This window comes from Lepisosteus oculatus, chromosome 15, assembly GCF_040954835.1.
Source record: "Lepisosteus oculatus isolate fLepOcu1 chromosome 15, fLepOcu1.hap2, whole genome shotgun sequence".
NCBI classification, from domain to species: Eukaryota; Metazoa; Chordata; class Actinopteri; order Semionotiformes; family Lepisosteidae; genus Lepisosteus; species Lepisosteus oculatus.
Window position 1 is genome coordinate 2,725,643 of NC_090710.1, and position 9,542 is coordinate 2,735,184.

Sequence of the window (9,542 nt, forward strand, 5' to 3'; positions counted from 1 at the left end):
ATATCCAGCAATGAGGGCTGCAATAACAATGTGGTGAGCACTGAAACAGCCCACTGTTCTCTGAGGTTTCCATACGACACTGAGTTCACATGGAGGGACACTAACTACCTGACTACGTTAACAGAAAACACAACGCGTTTTGAGGACTGGTGTCAAACTGCTTTTCAGTCAGTTCTGAAGATCGGATTGTTGTCTAACCTTCAGAGCTGAATAAAAAGCGGGGTATCAGCGACCACTGAAATTACACATTATTGTCATTTGACTGATATTACCCTTCACGCCACCCTCTGTTACTGAGAATGTCATGAGGGTGCAGCTAGTTCAGTAACGTGGTGCAACATGGGAAATGTGAGTTATGCTAGAGAAAAGCATCAGATAATAAAGGCTCCTTCTTTACAGTAAAATGCTTGGTGAGACATAGTGACTCAGGTAAGGTTAATAATTAAGGGATAGCTGCACTGTAATTTTCTTTTCTGCAGGTTTCACATGCTGACGTACTCAGACTGCCACCGGAACTTCTGGGCACTAGCAGTATACGATACATTTGCAGCTCTGCACTGCTTGTTCTACAGGGAACATTGTCGTCACTTTCTCATGTCTAGTGATGCCGCTTGTATGGATGTCAGAGAAGCTTTTGCTGGGGAGGAAAAATATGAGTGTGGGATGAATGTGGGTGTGGGATTGCAGTGTGCCTAGATCGTGGGGACTGAATGCAGGACGCTGGAGAGACCTGGGACCCCTAATCACTTCTGATCCCAAGCCAGGGCAAAGAGCAACTAGGCATGAAAGTCAGGAACAGCTGGCCAGGCATCCACCTCCATGCTTCTGAGAGTCGTGTAAGAAAATGACCTCACTGCTGCCTGTTATTCTTTGAAGATGCTCTTTACCTCCCTAAACAAAACCACAAATTACTGCCTGAACCTAGAAGAACCGCAATCTACTTTATACCTCAGGCTTGGAGTGTCCATTCAGAGTTTCTCAAAATATACCGTCGTCTAGTTTTTGGCCAGCAGAGTTGAGACTTTTATTCGTACATCATCTGTAACACACAGACGTGCCCACGCAGCCGGACACTAGGATGCCTGTTGCATTGTGTCAATCCAGCGTCTCCTGTCCAAGCCAGTCTTTCTAAATTACCTGCCTGCCATTGTGAGAGACCAGTTTTTGAGTCAGTTGGGTTGGAATGTTAAGTACCAGTGGGGCCTCTGCCGTTTCCCAGTTCATCACAGTGGCCAGCGCTGATGGGTAAGCTTTTGTGTAACTTCTGCACTGACGCACACGTCTGACAACAGGGGATTAGTGTTATGATTCCATAGCCGTCATTGTGAGCACAGTAATATAGTCCAAGGTAGTAAGACACATTCAACATGATAATCTAGGGTCCTAACTACCCTTAATTAGGAATCCTTAGCAGCATCATTATTGTGAACATTTACTCAATAATAGCAGGGGTAGTGGTGCTAGTGGATACTGTTTATCATTATTGTTTGTGAGGTCTATTATAAATATTGTACTTAAAACTTTTCTCAAATAAGAATAATACTTATAATGTAGGTTCTTTGACATATTATGTAGCTTGAGATGGAAAACTGAAGTTAAGGTACTTCTAAAAATCCACCACTGAGAAAATGACCAGATATCTCAGCAGCGGAGTTACGATCCTTCCTGAGAGTGGAGTTGAAGAGATGTTGATTCCCATGCTGCCTTCTATTTTTGACTTCATCTTATCTGCCTCCAGTTCCCCCTGAGAGCATACAGACAGTAATGCTCAGCTTGTCGATGTGTCCGTGTCTGTTAGACGTGTTCCTGATATCAGGGTTTCCTCGATATTTTGAACACAGGATGGGTTAGGATTAGGAAATGTGTTTTTTGGGTTTGTGCTCCATTGCATAATGCAAATGTGGGCTGCTGTGAACATGGAGGAAAATAGGTCACCTAACCTGCTGTGAATCTGCTCTCTAAGCTTCTCAGAACAGAGGAGGAAGCACCTTTGTTTCCGTGCAGATCAGCACCATGACATTTCCAAAGCAGCAAAGTATACAGCAGGACGGCTCCGACTGAAACAGGATCCACATCCAGAGGTTTAGGGGGAAATTGTCACATATAAAAAGCAAAACTATAGCACAATGCTTCAGTGGTTGCTGAAAAGTTCAAGGGACTCGTTTGTTTGCTCCTACTCACAGCTCACAACGTCTCGTTTCAGTTTTGCAACATATTGCTCATTTTAGGTTTTCAGAAGATTCAGAAAATATTCATAACTGTAGGAAAAATGGATATAGGTCTGTTTTGACAATGTTCGTGCAATTTCTGTGGGTGTTGAGGAAAGAAAACATTCAACATCATGTGCTGACATTTCCCAAGAAGCCTAAACTTAGCTTTGCATATCTGATGTGACTGAAGGCTTCAAATGCCCTGCTAAGTATTTTCTTCTGCCTTTCTTTTTTTTAAGATCCCAAACTGATGGAACTTGCATTCATGAAAGATCCTTCAAATGGAACAAGCTGATGATAACTTTAAGCTTATGCCAAATTTTCCACATCATGCCCTAAGTAGACACAACTCTACTGCTGGCATTTTGACTGGTTAAGCTATTTCAGAGAACATTTGCTGTTCCACATGACCTACTGTACCAACAATCATGAAGGTGAATGTCATCCTCACCACCACATGAGCAAACGGGGGTGTCAACGACATTGACAAGGGAAGCCCATTGAGCCAAGCTGTCCTTGAAGAAATTGCCTGTTCTGACATACCCATTCATCAAGATGGTGACCCAGGTGTGCTGTTCTGGCAGAAACATATGTCAAGGTATTAGACAACATCCATTTCAAAAACAATGTTTCATAAAACTTCATCTTACACCCCCACTACAACCTGCAATGGACCAGTCCAAATGTCCAATTTTATTGTTTGTGTGCTTTATTTCAAACCAGGATATATCATTCCAGATCCAACAAGTACATACATTACAACATCAAAACATTAAAAAGGGAAAATTAGCATGTTATTGCAAAGCTATTTGATATTTAAAGATATTAAAATGAGTCCTGGGTTATTTGGAGTTGGGGAAAGAGTGGTTTAGGATAGACTGTTTGACATTGTCTGAAACATTACTATCTTTCCCAGAAAGAGAAAAAAAAAACGTTTTTTCTTGTCACAGGAGCCCAAGCAAGCGATTCTGCATTTTCTGACTTTTAGGTTAAGCAGGGAGGATTCTGTGTGGCTTTGCAGCACTTCTGCTACAACTCCGGAGCTCCTGACAGGACTGCGCTTGTGGAGCATTTCTGGGAATTCACTGTCAGGGCAAGCAGCCCCTAGAGACAGCATCACTGTGCTTTGAATAAGACGTCTTCCCAGCTCTAGGCTTCACCCGTCACAGTCGACTTAAATTTTTGCATGAGCAGAACTCAGGTTTCCTCTTTACTGCTACACATAGACTAATAAATTCATGTCTGTAGCAAAGTGCAAAAACTGAGGTGGGGTTCCACGGTTGTCTTTTGGTAGTTATCAATGGCTCCCCCCCAAACAGCTTTTCCGAGCCCTGTTGGGGTCTGTTTGCATTACACTGCAGACCAGAGCCACACAAACCTAAATCCCCACAAAGCCGAGACAATCGGGGTTAGTTCTGTTTGACTAACACCAATCATAGCTTGCAGCACTTACACCCAGACACCGCACGTATGGTATGTGGAACTGCTCTTTCAGTCAGCTGCACACAAGGATACTGTCAGCTATGCTCCTGCCGGGAGGGAGTGAGATGGGTTTGGACCACAGCTGTGACTCTTTGAGATTAACAGCTTTAAAAGTTTGCAACAGAATGCTGCCCATCACAGGCTCAGTTCCCAGCACCCTTCACTTCATAGAGTAATGGTTACCGTTTCTTTTTTTGATCCTGAAAGGTTAAAAACAGCAAACAAATTAAATAAAATTAGGAAGGAGTGCCCTTTCAAAGAAGCAGCAAGAGAAGCAAAGAAAATTTGATCTTATATCTGCTGTTATCTCCTTTGTGGCCCAGCCTGTGCTGTTGTGTGAAGAAAAGCCATTTTGCAGCAGTGATAAATTTGTAGCAGGGAACATCACAGGAGCTTCGTCCATTTGTGTCTGATGAGTCAGGCATCCGTGAGCTGTCATTCCACATTCTGGAGTGACATCAAACAATCACGCCTCCTCTCAATCTGCAACTCCATTGTGTCTACAGTTTTCCAAATACATGTCCTGAGAACTGATTGTTTAAGCCTGGAAGACACTGTTAATTGAATTTCTGTGAGATGTCATGTTGCCTGTTGCCAGAAATGAGTCTGCCACAGAGGCATCGTTGTTCTACTTACTCTTGGATTTGAAAACACTGTACTAAAGCAGTAATGTTGATAGAGAGTAGGCTTCTGAACTGGTAGTGTTTGTTTCATGTCATGACAGCTGTATTACCTGCTTATTCTTGGCTGGGGAGCAGAAATTTATCCCGAACTGACCACATCTGCGTGCAGAGGAGATATTAGGGTTGGAGAATTTGTGATTCAGTGTGAAATGAAAGAGCATTTTGTTTTTGAGGCTGATATCAGAGAACAATTGTCAGTCTCCAGTAACACTCAACTGGTGGACTGCTGGTGGTCTTGTGACATATGAACCCAAGACAAAAGGAAAAAGGAGGTTAGCAACTGGGTCCATTGAAACTAAAAATATGTGGTAACACTGTTGGGACAGTGTTGTACAGCGTATTTTGGCAAAAATAAGGTGGGCATTTGAAAAGCATGCAATAATTCTGTGGTGGAGAAATATACCAACTATATCTAAAGACACATTCTAATATAGCAGTCCAGCCAAAATTGATCCAATCCCAGTTAACAATGTAAGACAAAACATGGACTTACTCAACACCCAACACAAACAGCAAAAAGCATCTAAAAAATAATGTGAAGCAAACAGAACAGAAGACATATCCAAGCAGAAATAATAAAATGAAAAGAAATTCCCTGCTTATATCTCTTCTTTAGTGGTAATGCATTTTATGTATTATCACTTTTCAAGAACATCAAAGACTGTACAATGCAACACATGTGATGTGATATTTATATAACAAAAGTAAAATGTGACAGAAAAAAATCAGCACAGTAAAGTTAAGAATAAATCTAAATTACACTTTGAGTTTTGAAAAACCATGGACTTTTTAATGTATTAAGCAATGAGGTCTACAGATGCTGCACAGGAGAATTTAACCTGGGGATAGACAATTTAGTGCCTTATACCTGCTGAGTATCTTGTTCCATTCTTCCACAACCGTTTGTGTAAAGGGGGGTCTCATTGTTCACAGTTTTAAATGCACTTCCACAAATTTTTGACTCAAGTCCTCTGGTTTGTTAGTCATTTCCCACTACTATCCTTGATATATTTTCCTTACTGTTAAATTGGTATTGTAATGCATAAAAAGGCTTTATTTGTTTTAGCATCTATTGCAATATTCTTGGCCTATACTGTGTATATGGAGCAGGCATCTTGAGCATCTTGACCATGCAATGTCACACATAGAAAAAAAGATGTCCTTGTGAAGTTCCAAACATGAGCTTCATAAGAACACTTTTTCTAACTTCTGTCAAGGGTTTAATTTTGGCATCATCAACCACGCTGACGTAACTGTCGTTGTGATGTTGGGAGCCGATGAACATGATCTCAGTCCTGTCAGGGGTAAATCTTGAGATAAAAAGTTTGCTCCTGTAACTGTGCCCATTCCTCTCAGTAAACTTCACTGCTTTGCTGTAGTTGTTCAGCTTTCGTTTCTGGTGCGCAGCAGTTGTGGTTAAAATGGGCCATCACGTGGAGCTTTCAAAGTCTGTCTCTGTGACTGTTCATCGCCAAAGCCTGCCTCCCCCTTGTACCCAGGCTCTTTAGTCAGCTAGTCACGGGCAGCAGTGACTAATGGCTCTGGGGATGACAGACTGGGGAACTTAGTTTCAAAAAGATCGGCTCAAGGGATTAGAAACATTAACCAGAGGAGACACACCTGCTTAGCTGCATTGCCATGTGATCCAGAATATTGAGCATTAGCTGCAATGTCTCTCAGCCTCTATGGGGACACTGCCATGAAAGGAAGTTCTATCTGAATGTCACAAGGCCTTCTGCTAAACTCTTTTCTTCCTGCCCTCTGATCACAGGCTTGACAACAACTAAAAAACATAACTGTTGTCAAAGCCCCTGGGGACAGAGGATCAAAACTGAAACATCTTTGGAGCTTTGGCCTTGGCTGTTAACATCAAGATCAGCATTCCTTTCAGTCATAATTTTATAGCCTTATCTGCTTTTCACATAAATTGCACGTGGTCTGGAAAATAAGTAAGACCATGCCATTGAGCTACATGTAGTACACAAAGTCCTTTTAAGGCTTTCTTCAGTCTTCCTCAGATTCAAAAACAATGTAAATCTAAATGGGTCAAAGCAATAAATCGGACTATAACTCAGGACATTTGTTTTCATCCACGCATAAAATCTGGAAAAAGCACAAATTGTGCAATACATAAAACATGTATATTTAGGACTACACATAGGACAGGGGAATGATAACAAAGTGGATGAAAGTACCAAGGCTGCAACATGGCCTACAACAAGAAACTGCACTTTGTTACACTGCCATGTATGCCATATGTTAGCAAATAAATACTAGTATTCCCATATATGCAGCCAAGTCTTGGGATCAGTGTTCTGATCTGATCTCAGCTGTTACAAGTCCAAAGCTGTTGATTTCAGAGGCTATCCCCCTGCCGTTTAATTGCAGAAGAATTCCTGGAAAGTGATTTGGAAGGACAGGTCTGTGATACCTGCCTTGTTCTGTGCCTTCTCACCACTTTAGCGTTAAAGACAGAATTTTACAAGAGAAGGCCCCTCTATCTGGGGGGAACCAAAGAAGAGGCCCGAGGAAGGTTATAAACGGAGATGATTGCTCTGTCCATCTGGCTTGTTTGTGTTACAGGCTGGAGGAGAAGCAGCACGAAAGTGCAAAGTTCTAGCACGGCCAGAGTGGAGCTGCACTATTTCATGTTTTGCAGACCAAATCATACATTTTCTTTACAGACGTTGTTTTATTCATCTTGAAGGTTCAGGTCCCTCTCCCTCTCTTGAGCCCTGCTGCGGAGCCCCTGTTCTTTTCCCAGCTATCTCACATCCCTGCTGGCCGTAGAACACTATTTCATAGAGAGGTTTGCAGCTGTCAGATACTGATGCCATAACTACAGACGACAGCATCCCCACAGATGGACTGAATGTCAGTTTGCTATTAGCTTCCTGATACAAAAATTTCAAGCCGTTATTTCTTGATGTATCCCAGGTATTCTGCTTCAACAACATGTTTGGGCAGCTTGTTCCAGACCTCCTCCACCCTCTGTCCACAGACCTGATTCCTCTTTTCAAATGTAAATGCGCTCCCTTGTTTAGCAGAGAGGGCACAAATTCAACATTGTAAACCTTACAGAGCTTTCAAAATATGTACTGAAGCAAAGTCCAACAACAAAGCAGTTCTCTTGTAATTATCCCAATGTGTGGAGTCCAGTTCTGCTTCCCAGGGCAAGACACCATACTGCCTTCATGATAAGAGCACCACTGCAGTCAGCTCTTAAGAAAACTCTGGGCAAAGATACTGTTCTTTTGATGGGGCAGCCAGTTATACAAAATGACACAGCAGGGGCATAATGAACATAATACAGACCACAACAGAAGCAAAGTCAATGGCAGAGACAAGGTTCTGAAGCTGAAAGGTACATATGTAGAAGACTCAGCATTTAAATGTATCAAGGAACTATGGCAATGCCTCATCCAGATTTTGGAAAAGCTAGAATAAGAACTATTAAAAATCCTAAGAAATCCAGTTTTTAATGGGTGCCTCAGCTGGTATTGTATGAGATTTCTGAGGCACAGCAGAGATGTGCTTTATCATCACAAGCTGGAAACAATGGGTGGAATTTCATCAGGTCAAGATGCCAACATGCTTTAAGACACCTCTGAGTCATACAGTAAGCATTGGAGGGAAAACAGTATGGATATTCACATCTAGGCAAGAGAATTCATGTTTTTGATGTTCCTACTTGCCAAGTTCCTGTTTCCACACTTACTGGTCCACCAATACCACTTACAGTTCAATCGAGTTTTCCATTCCAGTACTGACCAGGCCAAGTCATGCCTGGCTTCTGAGGTCCATGGAGATCAAGCTACAGTGCTGACTTTGAGCTTCAGAGAGTACCTGCTTGACTCTCAACATCAGACATGCAGTAAACCTTGAGATTAGACATAAGCAACTCCTGAAACAACGGACCTATGTAAATATGTGTGGAAAGTGACACCACTAGAAGTCTGGAATATCCTTATCCTTATGGGCCCAGCCTGAATAACAATGTGTACAGTCAAATATGTGGCAAATATTGGCACTGTCAATGTTTCATTGCATTTCACACGCTGTATTGGCCTTCCTGCTCTTAGGTGTATAACTAATAGCTGCACAAAGTTTGTTTTTATTAAGTACACTTTCTTGTTAAACATAAATACAAGTAGCTAATCAAAACGCTTGGAACGAACATGCTCTCTTCCAAAATTGTGAAAATGTGACTGTCAGAATCAGGTCACGGGAATAGACAGGGTTGGTTAAGACTTCACAGCAGCTGAAGGGGTGAGGAAAAGTCCACATTTCTGCAGAAGACACGTCATGTGAGAGAATGCCAGGAAAAGCAGAAATGGAAAGCTGAATAGAGGCCGAGCGGAGGGCTCTTTATCGTATAGGTCTCTGCTGCATCATACAAGTGTTGCTGGGGAAAAGAGCGTGTCATACAGTAACCACAAAGAGCAAATGAGGAACCCAGCAACCTCAAAAGGAAGCTTGAAACAGTCAACTTCATTTGCAGCGCAGCACTAAAGTGAAAAACGTAAATGTCTGGGGCACCTTGCTGCAAATTATGATTCTCACTTTGTACTCAAAAATAAACATCCATGCACTTTGTCAAACAAGGATTAAGCAGCTAGGAACTATTCCCGATGACATTCTTTTTCAGATTCATAGCACTTTTTAAAGCGGTCCATTATGGTACTGCTTAGCCTCCTTATAGGCTTCTAAACAGGCCTTGTAACAATCTTTTATTTCATAGCTTCTGCCATAGTGTAAATAAAATCTATGTGCAGTATCTATCCACATTGGTATATCACATTTCCTGCTTTCTGCTCTGCTTAAATGTAAAAAAAAAGACCAAGAAGAAACACCTTCATTAAGACTAGAACCACAAATATCAACCCTTTTTATTCTTAATATGAAACTTACTGGTTCATCGGATTTCTGAGTGGGCAGTGGCTTAATCACGCTGTTCCTTTACTGTAAATGTATCATTCCTTTGCAAACTCTGTGAGATTTGTCTTTCAGATCAGAGCAGAGCAAGGCATCAGATAAGTGCGACTGCCCGGAGATGAGACAATAGTTGAAGTGGGCCACGTGCCGTTATAGACTGTTGTTGGAAAAGCCATGCATCATGCTGGTTGAAGTAATGTGCAAGTGTTCGGCAGTCGTCTAGCACATGCTG